Source organism: Engystomops pustulosus, unplaced genomic scaffold (assembly GCF_040894005.1).
Source record: "Engystomops pustulosus unplaced genomic scaffold, aEngPut4.maternal MAT_SCAFFOLD_131, whole genome shotgun sequence".
In the NCBI taxonomy this organism is placed as follows: domain Eukaryota; kingdom Metazoa; phylum Chordata; class Amphibia; order Anura; family Leptodactylidae; genus Engystomops; species Engystomops pustulosus.
In genome coordinates this window covers 305,001-321,259 of record NW_027285012.1, presented here as the reverse complement: position 1 = coordinate 321,259, position 16,259 = coordinate 305,001, and the positions used below count along the sequence as shown (strand labels likewise).

General features: G+C 62.3%; 1 non-coding gene across 1 annotated transcript in view; it reads left to right on the top strand.

Annotated features, from left to right (window-relative positions):
- The first annotated feature begins 15,795 nt into the window (after positions 1-15,795).
- LOC140108446 (18S ribosomal RNA) overlaps positions 15,796-16,259 on the top strand; it is a 1,884-nt gene continuing 1,420 nt past the window's right edge. Inside the window, exon 1 of the ribosomal RNA XR_011851070.1 lies at positions 15,796-16,259. This exon is cut by the window's right edge and continues 1,420 nt beyond it. This is a non-coding gene — a ribosomal RNA (18S ribosomal RNA).

Here is a 16,259-nt window from a genome sequence, read left to right as displayed (position 1 = left end):
GAAGTAGGAGCTCACTTGGCTCTAAGTCTTCGAGAGGTATAATGCCCATGGAAGTAAGAGCTCCTACTTCCAAAGGGGCAAGTCAGCGGGAGAAGCCACTTCGCCTACCCGGCCAAGTGTCACTGTCCCCCGGCCAGACTTGGCGGCAAGTCCCGGGGAGGAATAATGCCCATGGAAGTAGGAGCTCCTACTTCCAAAGGGGCAAGTCAGCGGGAGAAGCCACTTCGCCTACCCGGCCAAGTGTCACTGTCCCCCGGCCAGACTTGGCGGCAAGTCCCGGGGAGGAATAATGCCCATGGAAGTAGGAGCTCCTACTTCCAAAGGGGCAAGTCAGCGGGAGAAGCCACTTCGCCTACGCGGCCAAGTGTCACTGTCCCCCGGCCACACTTGGCAGTAGGTCCCGGGGAGGAATAATGCCCATGGAAGTAGGAGCTCCTACTTCCAAAGGGGCAAGTCAGCGGGAGAAGCCACTTGGCCTAACCGGCCAAGAGTCACTGTTCCCCGGCCACACTTGGCAGTAGGTCCCGGGGAGGAATAATGCCCATGGAAGTAGGAGCTCCTACTTCCAAAGGGGCAAGTCAGCGGGAGAAGCCACTTGGCCTATCCGGCCACATGTCACTGTTCCCCGGCCACACTTGGCAGTAGGTCCCGGGGAGGAATAATGCCCATGGAAGTAGGAGCTCCTACTTCCAAAGGGGCAAGTCAGCGGGAGAAGCCACTAGTTCTATCCGGCCAAGAGTCACTGTTCCCCGGCCACACTTGGCAGTAGGTCCCGGGGAGGAATAATGCCCATGGAAGTAGGAGCTCACTTGGCTCTAAGTCTTCGAGAGGTATAATGCCCATGGAAGTAAGAGCTCCTACTTCCAAAGGGGCAAGTCAGCGGGAGAAGCCACTTCGCCTACCCGGCCAAGTGTCACTGTCCCCCGGCCAGACTTGGCGGCAAGTCCCGGGGAGGAATAATGCCCATGGAAGTAGGAGCTCCTACTTCCAAAGGGGCAAGTCAGCGGGAGAAGCCACTTCGCCTACCCGGCCAAGTGTCACTGTCCCCCGGCCAGACTTGGCGGCAAGTCCCGGGGAGGAATAATGCCCATGGAAGTAGGAGCTCCTACTTCCAAAGGGGCAAGTCAGCGGGAGAAGCCACTTCGCCTACCCGGCCAAGTGTCACTGTCCCCCGGCCAGACTTGGCGGCAAGTCCCGGGGAGGAATAATGCCCATGGAAGTAGGAGCTCACTTGGCTCTAAGTCTTCGAGAGGTATAATGCCCATGGAAGTAAGAGCTCCTACTTCCAAAGGGGCAAGTCAGCGGGAGAAGCCACTTCGCCTACCCGGCCAAGTGTCACTGTCCCCCGGCCAGACTTGGCGGCAAGTCCCGGGGAGGAATAATGCCCATGGAAGTAGGAGCTCCTACTTCCAAAGGGGCAAGTCAGCGGGAGAAGCCACTTCGCCTACCCGGCCAAGTGTCACTGTCCCCCGGCCAGACTTGGCGGCAAGTCCCGGGGAGGAATAATGCCCATGGAAGTAGGAGCTCCTACTTCCAAAGGGGCAAGTCAGCGGGAGAAGCCACTTCGCCTACCCGGCCAAGTGTCACTGTCCCCCGGCCAGACTTGGCGGCAAGTCCCGGGGAGGAATAATGCCCATGGAAGTAGGAGCTCACTTGGCTCTAAGTCTTCGAGAGGTATAATGCCCATGGAAGTAAGAGCTCCTACTTCCAAAGGGGCAAGTCAGCGGGAGAAGCCACTTCGCCTACCCGGCCAAGTGTCACTGTCCCCCGGCCAGACTTGGCGGCAAGTCCCGGGGAGGAATAATGCCCATGGAAGTAGGAGCTCCTACTTCCAAAGGGGCAAGTCAGCGGGAGAAGCCACTTCGCCTACCCGGCCAAGTGTCACTGTCCCCCGGCCAGACTTGGCGGCAAGTCCCGGGGAGGAATAATGCCCATGGAAGTAGGAGCTCCTACTTCCAAAGGGGCAAGTCAGCGGGAGAAGCCACTTCGCCTACCCGGCCAAGTGTCACTGTCCCCCGGCCAGACTTGGCGGCAAGTCCCGGGGAGGAATAATGCCCATGGAAGTAGGAGCTCACTTGGCTCTAAGTCTTCGAGAGGTATAATGCCCATGGAAGTAAGAGCTCCTACTTCCAAAGGGGCAAGTCAGCGGGAGAAGCCACTTCGCCTACCCGGCCAAGTGTCACTGTCCCCCGGCCAGACTTGGCGGCAAGTCCCGGGGAGGAATAATGCCCATGGAAGTAGGAGCTCCTACTTCCAAAGGGGCAAGTCAGCGGGAGAAGCCACTTCGCCTACCCGGCCAAGTGTCACTGTCCCCCGGCCAGACTTGGCGGCAAGTCCCGGGGAGGAATAATGCCCATGGAAGTAGGAGCTCCTACTTCCAAAGGGGCAAGTCAGCGGGAGAAGCCACTTCGCCTACCCGGCCAAGTGTCACTGTCCCCCGGCCAGACTTGGCGGCAAGTCCCGGGGAGGAATAATGCCCATGGAAGTAGGAGCTCACTTGGCTCTAAGTCTTCGAGAGGTATAATGCCCATGGAAGTAAGAGCTCCTACTTCCAAAGGGGCAAGTCAGCGGGAGAAGCCACTTCGCCTACCCGGCCAAGTGTCACTGTCCCCCGGCCAGACTTGGCGGCAAGTCCCGGGGAGGAATAATGCCCATGGAAGTAGGAGCTCCTACTTCCAAAGGGGCAAGTCAGCGGGAGAAGCCACTTCGCCTACCCGGCCAAGTGTCACTGTCCCCCGGCCAGACTTGGCGGCAAGTCCCGGGGAGGAATAATGCCCATGGAAGTAGGAGCTCCTACTTCCAAAGGGGCAAGTCAGCGGGAGAAGCCACTTCGCCTACCCGGCCAAGTGTCACTGTCCCCCGGCCAGACTTGGCGGCAAGTCCCGGGGAGGAATAATGCCCATGGAAGTAGGAGCTCACTTGGCTCTAAGTCTTCGAGAGGTATAATGCCCATGGAAGTAAGAGCTCCTACTTCCAAAGGGGCAAGTCAGCGGGAGAAGCCACTTCGCCTACCCGGCCAAGTGTCACTGTCCCCCGGCCAGACTTGGCGGCAAGTCCCGGGGAGGAATAATGCCCCATGGAGCTCGGGCAGACTAGAAGTAACCTCGTCTGCCCGCTGGAGGGCGCCCTTCCCGGAGCGGAGGGGACCCCCTTGGCCACAAAGTGCAAGCCGAGTTTGGAGCTCGAAACCCGGCCACGCTTGGTCGTAGGTCCCGGTGAGGAACATGGCCATGGAAGTCGGAGCTCAAACCTCCAAATTGACCTCAGCGGGAGCACTTGCTGAGGCTGCCCGGGCATGGGTTACTGTTCCCCGGGCACACTTGGTCGTAGGTCCAAGTGTGGAACGTGTCCATGGAAGTTGAAGTGAAGAGAACCGCGAAAGGGAGTTTTTGCGCGAAGCCGCGGCCGAGGAGGGCTCACCGATCCCGGCGTGATTTCTGCCAGGCCCGGTACCCAAACCGAACTCCGCATGGTGGCTGGATCCGCGACCCTGGAACCCTGGGCCGGGAGCCTAGGGGCGAGAGGGGCCCCATGGAGCTCGGGCAGACTAGAAGTACCCTCGTCTGCCCGCTGGAGGGCGCCCTTCCCGGAGCGGAGGGGACCCCCCAAGCGACCAAGTGCAAGCCGAGTTTGGAGCTCGAAACCCGGCCACACTTGGTAGTATGTCCCGGTGAGGAACATGCCCATGGAAGTAAGAGCTCAGCGGGAGCAGCCACTCAGGCTACCCGGGAATGTGTCACTGTCCCCCGGCCAAGACTTGGCGGCAAGTCCCGGGGAGGAATAGTTCCCATGGAAGTAGCTCAGCGGGAGCAGCCACTCAGGCTACCCGGGAATGTGTCACTGTCCCCCGGCCAGACTTGGCGGCAGGTTCCGGGGAGGAATAGTGCTCATGGAAGTAGCTCAGCGGGAGCAGCCACTCAGGCTACCCGGGAATGTGTCACTGTCCCTCGGCCACACTTGGTCGTTGATTCCTGATGAGGAACATGCCCATGGAACTAAAGAGTTCAGCGGGAGCAGCCGCTCAGGCTACCCGGGAATGTGTCACTGTCCCCCGGCCAGACTTGGCGGCAGGTCCCGGGGAGGAACAGTGCCCATGGAAGTCGGAGCTCCAACCTCCAAGTTGACCTCAGCGGGAGCAGCCGCTGAGGCTACCCGGGCATGGGTGACTGTTCCCCGGCCACACTTGGTCGGAGGTCCCGGTGTGGAACATGCCCATGGAAGTTGAAGGGAAGAGAACCGCGAAAGGGAGTTTGGAGGCTTAGCCGCGGCCGAGGAGGTCTCACCGATCCCGGCGTGATTCCAGCCAGGCCCGGTACCCTATACCGAACTCGACAGGGTGGCTGTATCCGGGACCCTGGAACCCTGGGCGGGGAGCCTAGGGGCGAGAGGGGCCCCATGGAGCTCGGGCAGACTAGAAGTACCCTCGTCTGCCCGCTGGAGGGCGCCCTTCCCGGAGCGGAGGGGACCCCCCAAGCGACCAAGTGCAAGCCGAGTTTGGAGCTCGAAACCCGGCCACACTTGGTAGTTGGTCCCGGTGAGGAACATGCCCATGGAAGTAAGAGCTCAGCGGGAGCAGCCACTCAGGCTACCCGGGAATGTGTCACTGTCCCCCGGCCAAGACTTGGCGGCAAGTCCCGGGGAGGAATAGTGCCCATGGAAGTAGCTCAGCGGGAGCAGCCACTCAGGCTACCCGGGAATGTGTCACTGTCCCTCGGCCACACTTGGTCGTAGGTCCCGGTGAGGAACATGCCCATGGAAGTCGGAGCTCCAACCTCCAACCGGGTGAAGCCTCCGAGAGCTAGCCGGGAATAGGGCGCCAATCCCGGCTACCGCCCTCCAGGCTTGCCCCGGTCGAAAGACCTACGTCCTCGCACCAGCACAAGCGCAAAAATTTTCTAAGTGTGGGAGAACCGAGGACCCGCCCGGTGGCACTCTGCCTCTCGCTGCCGCCCTCCTGGAAGCGTCCTCGGTCACTGTGTGTGCGGCAGATATCAGAGCTCCGGAAAGGTGAAAAAGAACCGGTAAGAGGGCGAATCCGGCAGCTCCCTGCCGGGCGAGGACCACCGCGAGCGGCGGGGACGTCAGACGGGAGACGCGCGGCGGACCTTCCGTCGGAGTGCCTGGGATTTTGACCTCGGAGAAGTTCGAAAAAATTATGCGGTCGGAGCTGTCTGCCCCGGCCGGGGAAGGCTCACCGCCGGCGGCTGCCAACCCCTGGCTTGCCCGCTGGATGCCCTTTCGGAGGCTGCTGAAAAAGAACTGTCAGGCGGGCACCTCTCGGAAGAACCGCAGACCAAAACGACCGGTAAAAATTTTGGGCGATCCGACCCGTAGTGCACCTTCGGCGGCAGAGAAAAGCAACAAAAATACCGGTCAGAGAAGGGGAGTTTTGGTCGACTCTGCCAGGTTTTTGCACTAAGTCAGATCCGTAATGCCAGCGGGACTGAGTCGCTTTTGCGTGCCGTGGTCCTGGAGGCCTGCTCGGACAGAGCGGTCCTTCGGGTCCCGCGGGAAGGGGCATTTCATGTTCCTCTGCGGGAGGTGATCCATTTTCTGCGGGAAATGGCGAGCCCCTTCGGCTACAAGAGTGTGTAGGTCCCGCTGAACAGTCTACGTCCTTAACCATCGGGGACTTTGTAGATTTTGCCCAAAATCGCTCTCCGCAGAACAGAGCGTGAGGTCTCCGCGGCGGAGGCCGGAAAAGGTGCGAGGTGAGCGGCATGGTATGACTGGGCTCGTGCCGCTCACTGCTACCCGGAGCGTGGCGCCCTCCGGGTAAAAGGCTAGCCGGGGCGAGTAGGTGGGTTGACGGGCGCATAAGCCACGCCGTCCCCGCCGTACAAGGTGCCGGTGGCCTGGCGAACCACCGGCGTAAGGCTAGCCAGGGCGGACCGCGGGGCAGAGGGCGCATAAGCCACGCTCTCTCTCCATCCCACCAGCACAAGCGAATTATTTTCAAAGTGTGGGAGAACCGGCTTCCCGACCGGTGGCACTCTGCCTCTCGCTGCCGCCCTCTTGGAAGCGTCCTCGGTCACTCGGAGTACGGCAGATTTAAGAGCTCCGGAATGGTGAAAAAGAACCGGAGAGAGGGCGACTCCGGCTTCTCTCTGCCGGGCGAGGACCACCGCAGGCGGCGGGGACGTCTGACAGGAGACGGCGCTGCGGGCAGGCTTTAAAAGTGCATGGGGTTTTGGCCTCGGCAAAAGTCGAAAAAATTATGCGGTCGGAGCTGTCTGCCCCGGCCGGGGAAGGCTCACCGCCGGCGGCTGCCAACCCCTGGCTTGCCCGCTGGATGCCCTTTCGGAGGCTTCTGAAAAAGAACTGTCAGGCGGGCACCTCTCGGAAGAACCGCAGACCAAAACGACCGGTAAAAATTTTGGGCGATCCGACCCGTAGTGCACCTTCGGCGGCAGAGAAAAGCAACAAAAATACCGGTCAGAGAAGGGGAGTTTTGGTCGACTCTGCCAGGTTTTTGCACTAAGTCAGATCCGTAATGCCAGCGGGACTGAGTCGCTCTTGCGTGCCGTGGTCCTGGAAGCCTGCTCGGACAGAGTGGTCCTTCGGGTCCCGCGGGAAGGGGCATTTCATGTTCCTCTGCGGGAGGTGGTCCATTTTCTGCGGGAAATGGCGAGCCCCATCGGCTACAAGAGTGTGTAGGTCCCGCTCAACAGTCTACGTCCTTAACCATCGGGGACTTTGTAGATTTTGCCCAAAATCGCTCTCCGCAGAACAGAGCGTGAGGTCTCCGCGGCGGAGGCCGGAAAAGGTGCGAGGTGAGCGGCATGGTATGACTGGGCTCGTGCCGCTCACTGCTACCCGGAGCGTGGCGCCCTCCGGGTACAAGGCTAGCCGGGGCGAGTAGGTGGGATGACGGGCGCATAAGCAACGCCGTCCCCGCCGTACAAGGTGCCGGTGGCCTGGCGAACCACCGGCGTAAGGCTAGCCAAGGGCGTACCGCGGGGCAGAGGGCGCATAAGCCACGCTCTCTCTCCATCCCACCAGCACAAGCGAAAAATTTTCAAAGTGTGGGAGAACCGGCTTCCCGACCGGTGGCACTCTGCCTCTCGCTGCCGCCCTCCTGGAAGCGTCCTCGGTCACTCGGAGTACGGCAGATTTAAGAGCTCCGGAATGGTGAAAAAGAACCGGAGAGAGGGCGACTCCGGCTTCTCCCTGCCGGGCGAGGACCACCGCAGGCGGCGGGGACCTCTGACAGGAGGCGGCGCCGCGGCAGGCTTTCTAAGTGCCTGGGCTTTTGGCCTCGGCGAAAGTCGAAAAAATTATGCGGTCGGAGCTGTCTGCCCCGGCCGGGGAAGGCTCACCGCCGGCGGCTGCCAACCCCTGGCTTGCCCGCTGGATGGCCTTTCGGAGGCTGCTGAAAAAGAACTGTCAGGCGGGCACCTCTCGGAAGAACCGCAGACCAAAACGACCGGTAAAAATTTTGGGCGATCCGACCCGTAGTGCACCTTCGGCGGCAGAGAAAAGCAACAAAAATACCGGTCAGAGAAGGGGAGTTTTGGTCGACTCTGCCAGGTTTTTGCACTAAGTCAGATCCGTAATGCCAGCGGGACTGAGTCGCTCTTGCGTGCCGTGGTCCTGGAGGCCTGCTCGGACAGAGTGGTCCTTCGGGTCCCGCGGGAAGGGGCATTTCATGTTCCTCTGCGGGAGGTGGTCCATTTTCTGCGGGAAATGGCGAGCCCCTTCGGCTGCAAGAGTGTGTAGGTCCCGCTCAACAGTCTACGTCCTTAACCATCGGGGACTTTGTAGATTTTGGTCAAGATCGCCCCCCGCATGTCCTAGCGGGAGGTCTCCGCGGCGGAGGCCGGAAAAGGTGCGAGGTGAGCGGCATGGTATGACTGGGCTCGTGCCGCTCACTGCTACCCGGAGCGTGGCGCCCTCCGGGTAAAAGGCTAGCCGGGGCGAGTAGGTGGGTTGACGGGCGCATAAGCCACGCCGTCCCCGCCGTACAAGGTGCCGGTGGCCTGGCGAACCACCGGCGTAAGGCTAGCCAAGGGCGTACCGCGGGGCAGAGGGCGCATAAGCCACGCTCTCTCTCCATCCCACCAGCACAAGCGAAAAATTTTCAAAGTGTGGGAGAACCGGCTTCCCGACCGGTGGCACTCTGCCTCTCGCTGCCGCCCTCCTGGAAGCGTCCTCGGTCACTCGGAGTACGGCAGATTTAAGAGCTCCGGAATGGTGAAAAAGAACCGGAGAGAGGGCGACTCCGGCTTCTCTCTGCCGGGCGAGGACCACCGCAGGCGGCGGGGACGTCTGACAGGAGACGGCGCTGCGGGCAGGCTTTAAAAGTGCATGGGGTTTTGGCCTCGGCGAAAGTCGAAAAAATTATGCGGTCGGAGCTGTCTGCCCTGGCCGGGGAAGGCTCACCGCCGGCGGCTGCCAACCCCTGGCTTGCCCGCTGGATGGCCTTTCGGAGGCTGCTGAAAAAGAACTGTCAGGCGGGCACCTCTCGGAAGAACCGCAGACCAAAACGACCGGTAAAAATTTTGGGCGATCCGACCCTCAGTGCACCTTCGGCGGCAGAGAAAAGCAACAAAAATACCGGTCAGAGAAGGGGAGTTTTGGTCGACTCTGCCAGGTTTTTGCACTAAGTCAGATCCGTAATGACAGCGGGACTGAGTCGCTCTTGCGTGCCGTGGTCTTGGAAGCCTGCTCGGACAGAGTGGTCCATCGGGTCCCGCGGGAAGGGGCATTTCATGTTCCTCTGCGGGAGGTGGTCCATTTTCTGCGGGAAATGGCGAGCCCCTTCGGCTGCAAGAGTGTGTAGGTCCCGCTCAACAGTCTACGTCCTTAACCATCGGGGACTTTGTAGATTTTGGTCAAGATCGCCCCCCGCATGTCCTAGCGGGAGGTCTCCGCGGCGGAGGCCGGAAAAGGTGCGAGGTGAGCGGCATGGTATGACTGGGTTCGTGCCGCTCACCGTTACCCGGAGCGTGGCGCCCTCCGGGTAAAAGGCTAGCCGGGGCGAGTAGGTGGGATGACGGGCGCATAAGCAACGCCGTCCCCGCCGTACAAGGTGCCGGTGGCCTGGCGAACCACCGGCGCAAGGCTAGCCAGGGCGTACCGCGGGGCAGAGGGCGCATAAGCCACGCTCTCTCTCCATCCCACCAGCACAAGCGAAAAAATTTCAAAGTGTGGGAGAACCGGCTTCCCGACCGGTGGCACTCTGCCTCTCGCTGCCGCCCTCCTGGAAGCGTCCTCGGTCACTCGGTGTCCGGCAGATTTCAGAGCTCCGGAATGGTGAAAAAGAACCGGTGAGAGGGCGAATCCGGCTTCTCTCTGCCGGGCGAGGACCACCGCAGGCGGCAAGGGACGTCTGCCAGGAGACGGCGCTGCGGGCAGGCTTTAAAAGTGCATGGGGTTTTGGCCTCGGCGAAAGTCGAAAAAATTTTGCGGTCGGAGCTGTCTGCCCCGGCCGGGGAAGGCTCACCGCCGGCGGCTGCCAACCCCTGGCTTGCCCGCTGGATGCCCTTTCGGAGGCTGCTGAAAAAGAACTGTCAGGCGGGCACCTCTCGGAAGAACCGCAGACCAAAACGACCGGTAAAAATTTTGGGCGATCCGACCCTCAGTGCACCTTCGGCGGCAGAGAAAAGCAACAAAAACACCGGTCAAAGAAGGGAGGTTTTGGTCGACTCTGCCTGGTTTTTGCACAAAGTCAGATCCGTAATGCCAGCGGGACTGAGTCGCTTTTGCGTGCCGTGGTCCTGGAGGCCTGCTCGGACAGAGCGGTCCTTCGGGTCCCGCGGGAAGGGGCATTTCATGTTCCTCTGCGGGAGGTGGTCCATTTTCTGCGGGAAATGGCGAGCCCCATCGGCTACAAGAGTGTGTAGGTCCCGCTCAACAGTCTACGTCCTTAACCATCGGGGACTTTGTAGATTTTGGCAGAAATCGCCCCCCGCAGGTCCTAGCGGGAGGTCTCCGCGGCGGAGGCCGGAGAGGGCGCGAGGTGAGCGGCATGGTATGACTGGGTTCGTGCCGCTCACTGGTACCCGGAGCGTGGCGCCCTCCGGGTAAAAGGCTAGCCGGGGCGAGTAGGTGGGTTGACGGGCGCATAAGCCACGCCGTCCCCGCCGTACAAGGTGCCGGTGGCCTGGCGAACCACCGGCGTAAGGCTAGCCGAGGGCGTACCGCGGGGCAGAGGGCGCATAAGCCACGCTCTCTCTCCATCCCACCAGAACAAGCGAAAAATTTTCAAAGTGTGGGAGAACCGGCGACCCGACCGGTGGCACTCTGCCTCTCGCTGCCGCCCTCCTGGAAGCGTCCTCGGTCACTCGGTGTCCGCCAGATTTCAGAGCTCCGGAATGGTGAAAAAGAACCGGAGAGGGGGCGACTCCGGCTTCTCTCTGCCGGGCGAGGACCACCGCAGGCGGCAAGGGACGTCTGACAGGAGACGGCGCTGCGGGCAGGCTTTAAAAGTGCATGGGGTTTTGGCCTCGGCGAAAGTCGAAAAAATTTTGCGGTCGGAGCCGTCTGCCCCGGCCGGGGAAGGCTCACCGCCGGCGGCTGCCAACCCCTGGCTTGCCCGCTGGATGGCCTTTCGGAGGCTGCTGAAAAAGAACTGTCAGGCGGGCACCTCTCGGAAGAACCGCAGACCAAAACGACCGGTAAAAATTTTGGGCGATCCGACCCTCAGTGCACCTTCGGCGGCAGAGAAAAGCATCAAAAATACCGGTCAAAGAAGCGAGGTTTTGGTCGACTCTGCCAGGTTTTTGCACAAAGTGTTGGCATCGTGCGGCGTCGCGCTTTGCCGTACCGTATCCCCAATGGAGCGGCGCCCGGCGGGGTAGGCTAGCCATGTGAGGTCGAGGGCGGGAGGACGGGACGTAAGCCAGGCCGTTCTCCACAAGAAATTCCGGACGCGGAGACCCCTTCTCCGCCCTACGGTCCCCAATGGGGTGGCGCCCGGCGGGTGAGGCTAGCCATGGGAGGACGGGACGTAAGCCAGGCCGTTCTCCACAAGAAATTCCGTACGCGGAGACCCCTTCTCCGCCCTACGGTCCCCAATGGGGTGGCGCCCGGCGGGTGAGGCTAGCCATGTGAGGTCGAGGGCGGGAGGACGGGACGTAAGCCAGGCCGTTCTCCACAAGTAAATTCCGGACGCGGAGACCCCTTCTCCGCCCTACGGTCCCCAATGGGGTGGCGCCCGGCGGGTGAGGCTAGCCGTGTGAGGTCGAGGGCGGGAGGACGGGACGTAAGCCAGGCCGTTCTCCACAAGTAAATTCCGGACGCGGAGACCCCTTCTCCGCCCTACGGTCCCCAATGGGGTGGCGCCCGGCGGGTGAGGCTAGCCATGTGAGGTCGAGGGCGGGAGGACGGGACGTAAGCCAGGCCGTTCTCCACAAGTAAATTCCGGACGCGGAGACCCCTTCTCCGCCCTACGGTCCCCAATGGGGTGGCGCCCGGCGGGTGAGGCTAGCCATGTGAGGTCGAGGGCGGGAGGACGGGACGTAAGCCAGGCCGTTCTCCACAAGTAAATTCCGGACGCGGAGACCCCTTCTCCGCCCTACGGTCCCCAATGGGGTGGCTCCCGGCGGGTGAGGCTAGCCATGTGAGGTCGAGGGCGGGAGGACGGGACGCAAGCCAGGCCGTTCTCCACAAACTCCCAGCGGTAGAGTCTCGGCTCTCCGCTCTTTTGATCGATCTGACACAGCGCGATCCGGCGGGGCAGGGCACTTTGCTCGGTCAGGGGTATTGGCCCCGGCCGGTTTATGGTAAAGCGTTCCTTAGCCTCAGTCTTGGTCGCGCATCAATCCCCCGCTCCCCGTGAGCGGCTGTCGTCCTCTGCCTAAGGTTGTGTAGCGCGGTGCCAGTGTGGTCCTCGCACGGCCCCGCTCCTGCCACAGCGGTAGGACTCTCTGCTTCGGCTGAGGTTTGCTACGAAGCGTATGGAACGGGCGTACTCCACCGTACCGTGGGTGGGGGGCGGCGGCGTTGGCGGCGGCAGCGTCCAGCGCGGAGCTCCGGCTCCCGCGGCAGCGCCTCGCCTAGTGTCCCTCGGGCAAGTCCAATCGCCCCCCGCCCGGTCGGAGAGCGCAGACACACCTCTGTGTCCACGGTTTATTTCCGCAGCACGAAAAGGGACGGCTCCCGCCTGCTCCTCGCGGCGGCGACGAGGCTTAGACCCACCGTGGCGTATCCGCGGTAGGTATGCTCGTCGGTCGGAGGAGCGGTTGCGGTCGAGTGGTCCCCAGTGTACCCTGTTAGCGCTGCCCGCCTACGCCTGAAGAGCTGCGGACCGAGAAAAAGGTTCGCTCCGCTGCTGACGGCGAAGCGCGCGGCACGCCGCGGAAGAGGAGAGGGAGCGGTCGCCCCCGGGGCGGCTCCCCTCCGAGTCCGGCAGAAGCAGAGATTGTAGCGGAGGGGGGGGTTTCTAAATTCCCCGGGCGTGTTATCCCCAGCGGTAGCCTTTGAACTCTTCAACCGCAAGCACGATCGCACGTTCACAGCACCCGTCACTAGGAGCCGGGCCAGAGGCGGGCGGCAGACGAAACCGACATGAGCGCTTAAGGGTATTGCACCCCCGGCGCCCAGACCCTGGAAATTGAGTCTGCCCCCAAAGCCCACCCGCGTCCTCCTTGGCGCTCCCGGAGTACATGGTCGTAGATGGGCCATCGGTCGCTAATGCCAAACTGCGTCCCAGGGGTGCGTCCCCTCTGACCAACGGCAGACCCATCCCTCTCGCCAATCCGCGGATCCCCGCCAGGTCCCGAACAGGGCTCGTCCTTTAGCGTTTCAAATGCGCCCTCCCCGCCATACGAGGGGTTGAGGACCGTAGCCTTCCCTTACGAGAGGCACCAGGGGTGCGCCTGCTCGAGGGCCCGGCCGTGGGCGTAACGCTTGGGCCGCCCGGGGGAGTCGGTAGACCATGGGAGACCAACACTCGCACACGAACGTTGCCCGTGCTTTTGTGGAAGAGAGCTTCTTGCGAGGTTGTCGCTGCGGTGGCGCCCGGACAAACCCTATCCCTAAAACTTCTGGGGAATTGGCGTCTAAGCCTGCACCCTGCTCGGTATCCCTGCACCCACGAAGGGGGCCGTGGAAGGCTTGGGGTCGCGCCGGCGAAACCGACCGGATGCCCGGGGTACTGAACCCCCGGGGTCCCACCCTGGAAATTGAGCCGTCCGACCCCGCCACGTCTTCCTAGTGCTCTCCTTGGCTCCCCCGCCTGTGGGCATCGTTAGGGGCTGCGGTCATCAGCGCCGGCTAAGCTTCGGCAACACGGCCGACCCACCCCTTCGGCGCCTGGGGGTGCCTGGTCCCAGTCCGGGCCGTTCCGTAGGGGCGGCTATCCCTTACATGAGGGACTCGGTGCGTCCGCTCGGGCTGCGGGGCTCCGGCTCCGACAGCCGGGGAGCTGGTTTTGACCGCGGGCCTCCACGGGAACCGGCAGGGACCGGACTAGGCGTCAAGCCGAAAATAACCCCGGCACCCTCTGCTTCCAAAGCGAGGGGACCTTTGGCCGAGCGGGGGCACCGGAAGCCGAACCGACCCCAACCCCTCTTCCTACCCCAGGGCTGGGCTGACCAATCCCCTGATCGGGTCTAAAATGGAAGAAGGGGATTCGAGGGAAGGGGCTGGCGGAAGGCAGTTGCCCGACGGAGTAGGCGAAGGCCAGGCCGTTTCCGAGTCCCGAGCAGAGGAGGGCGAACTCGGCTCTTCATCGACCGACGGCGAGGCGAGGGCGGTGGCTGCCGCGGGGAAGACTCCATTGCTCGTCAGCGCGCTAGGAGCGGGGCCGACTGGCTGCTCGGGGTATGGCATCCCCGGGGGCCCACCCTGGAAATCTTCGCTCCTCAGCCGCTGCAGGTTATAAGGTCCCGCCGCGCGTAAGCGCTCAACTCTCCGACCCACGGATGTCGAGCCCATGGTGAGCCGGCCGTTTCGTACGGGGAAAAGGGGTCCTCTGGCCCCACATCGATCGAGGGGGTTTAGATCCGCGGAGGCACGCACCGCGAGGCGAATCGCTGCTTTTCCCCAAGAGGTTAACCTTCAAACCACCGAGTAGGTTCGGGGCAGGGCCGACAGTCTGCACTGGGGTATTGCATCCCTGGTGGGGCGACCCTGGAAATCTCTGCCCCTTTCCACTCTTTCGGTTGGGCCTCTCGTCGGGGCGAGCGTAAGTCGGCAAGCAGACGTGGGAAGAGGCTTCTTACCGGTGACACTCCCTTCGTGAGAGAGGCAGGTACTCGCCCCGGACCCCGGTCCAAATCTGCGCGGGCCGGACGGCCTCGGCCCTAGCCGAAGGCCGCTCCCGCGAAGCCAGGGAGCCGAAAAAAAAACCCCGACACCCTCCGCGACCTCGCGTGCTTCCAAAGCGAGGGGAAACTTTGGCCGAGCGGGGCACCCGAAGCCGAACCGACCCCAACCCCTCTTCTTACCCCAGGGCTGGGCTGACCAATCCCCTGATCGGGTCTAAAATGGAAGAAGGGGATTCGAGGGAAGGGGCTGGCGGAAGGCAGTTGCCCGACGGAGTAGGCGAAGGCCAGGCCGTTTCCAAATCCCGAGCCAGAGGAGGGCGAACGACGTTCTTCATCGACCGACGGCGAGGCTAGGGCGAGGGCGGTGGCTGCCGCGGGGAAGACTCCATTGCTTGCCAGCGTGCTAGGAGCGGGGCCGACAGGCTGCTCGGGGTATGGCATCCCCGGGGGCCCACCCTGGAAATCTTCGCTCCTCAGCCGCTGCAGGTTATAAGGTCCCGCCGCGCGTAAGCGCTCAACTCCCCGACCCACGGACGTCGAGCCCATGGTGAGCTGACAGTTTCGTACGGGGAAAAGGGGTCCTCTGGCCCCACATCGATCGAGGGGGTTTAGATCCGCGGAGGCACGCACCGCGAGGCGAATCGCTGCTTTTCCCCAAGAGGTTAACCTTCAAACCACCGAGTAGGTTCGGGGCAGGGCCGACTGTCTGCACTGGGGTATTGCATCCCTGGTGGGGCGACCCTGGAAATCTCTGCCCCTTTCCACTCTTTCGGTTGGGCCTCTCGTCGGGGCGAGCGTAAGTCGGCAAGCAGACGTGGGAAGAGGCTTCTTACCGGTGACACTCCCTTCGTGAGAGAGGCAGGTACTCGCCCCGCACCCCGGTCCAAATCTGCTCGGTCCGGCCGTCGTCGGCCCTAGCCGAAGGCCGCTCCCGCGAAGCCAGGCGATCCGAACCGAGGATCCGCGCGAGCCTTCTCCAAGCCCTCTGCCGGGCGCTGGTGTTGAAAGCGTAGCGGACCCTGTTCGCCGGAGCGATAGGAGCGGAGCACCGGTCCCGCAGGGTTGAAAGCTGGGTAGCAGCGCCGTAGCTTCCCTCCCAGCCTTCCCCCGGACCTGGCGCCCGATCCCCTCCGCTCCTCTCTGCGTTGGCGGGCGGCGCTGCATGGGTACGTCGCGACGGCTCCTATCGTCTCTCTCGCTTAACAGTGTGGAGAGGTGGTGGTGGAGCCGTCCGACACTCGAGGTGCTGAAGTTGAGCGTCCAATGCTTTCCTTCTATGCGCAGCCTACAGGAGCTGTCCGAGCTTCGGAGGTGCTGATGGAGGTGAGAGTCGAGCGCCACTTCTTGGCTGAACTGAGTGGGGAAAGCCAGCGGCTGCGAGAGGGAGGGGAAGGGAAGGCTTTTTCGGGTCCTTGGAAGGGACCGAGAGCATCTTTCTTGCCCCCCTGCCCTAAGCTCCATCCAATGTTGTCTGCGAGGTCTTCTCCGGCGGCGGAGAAGCGCTGCGGTAGCAGCAGCAGCAACGAGCGTTCCCATTAGCTCACGGAGCCTGACTCCAAGAGTCTACCCCTCAGAGCTCGGCTACCTGGTTGATCCTGCCAGTAGTATATGCTTGTTTTAAAGATTAAGCCATGCATGTCTAAGTACTGACTATTCTTTACGGTGAAACTGCGAATGGCTCATTAAATCAGTTATGGTTCCTTTGATCGTTCCGCATTGATGATGTGCTACTCGGATAACTGTGGCAATTCTAGAGCTAATACGTGCCCAAGAGCGCTGCCCTCCAGAAAGGCGTGCATTTATCAGACTTAAAACCAATCCGGGGAGCCCTGGTCCGCGGCGGGTCTCCGGGCCCGCTGCGGCGCCAGCCCCGTCCTAGACTTGGCGACTCTAGGTGACCTCGGGCCGATCGCACGTCCTCCGTGACGGCGACGATCTATTCAGGTTTCTGCCCTATCAACTGTCGATGGTATCTAACCCGCCTACCATGGTGACAACGGGTAACGGGGAATTAGGGTTCGGTTCCGGAGAGGGAGCCTGAGAAAC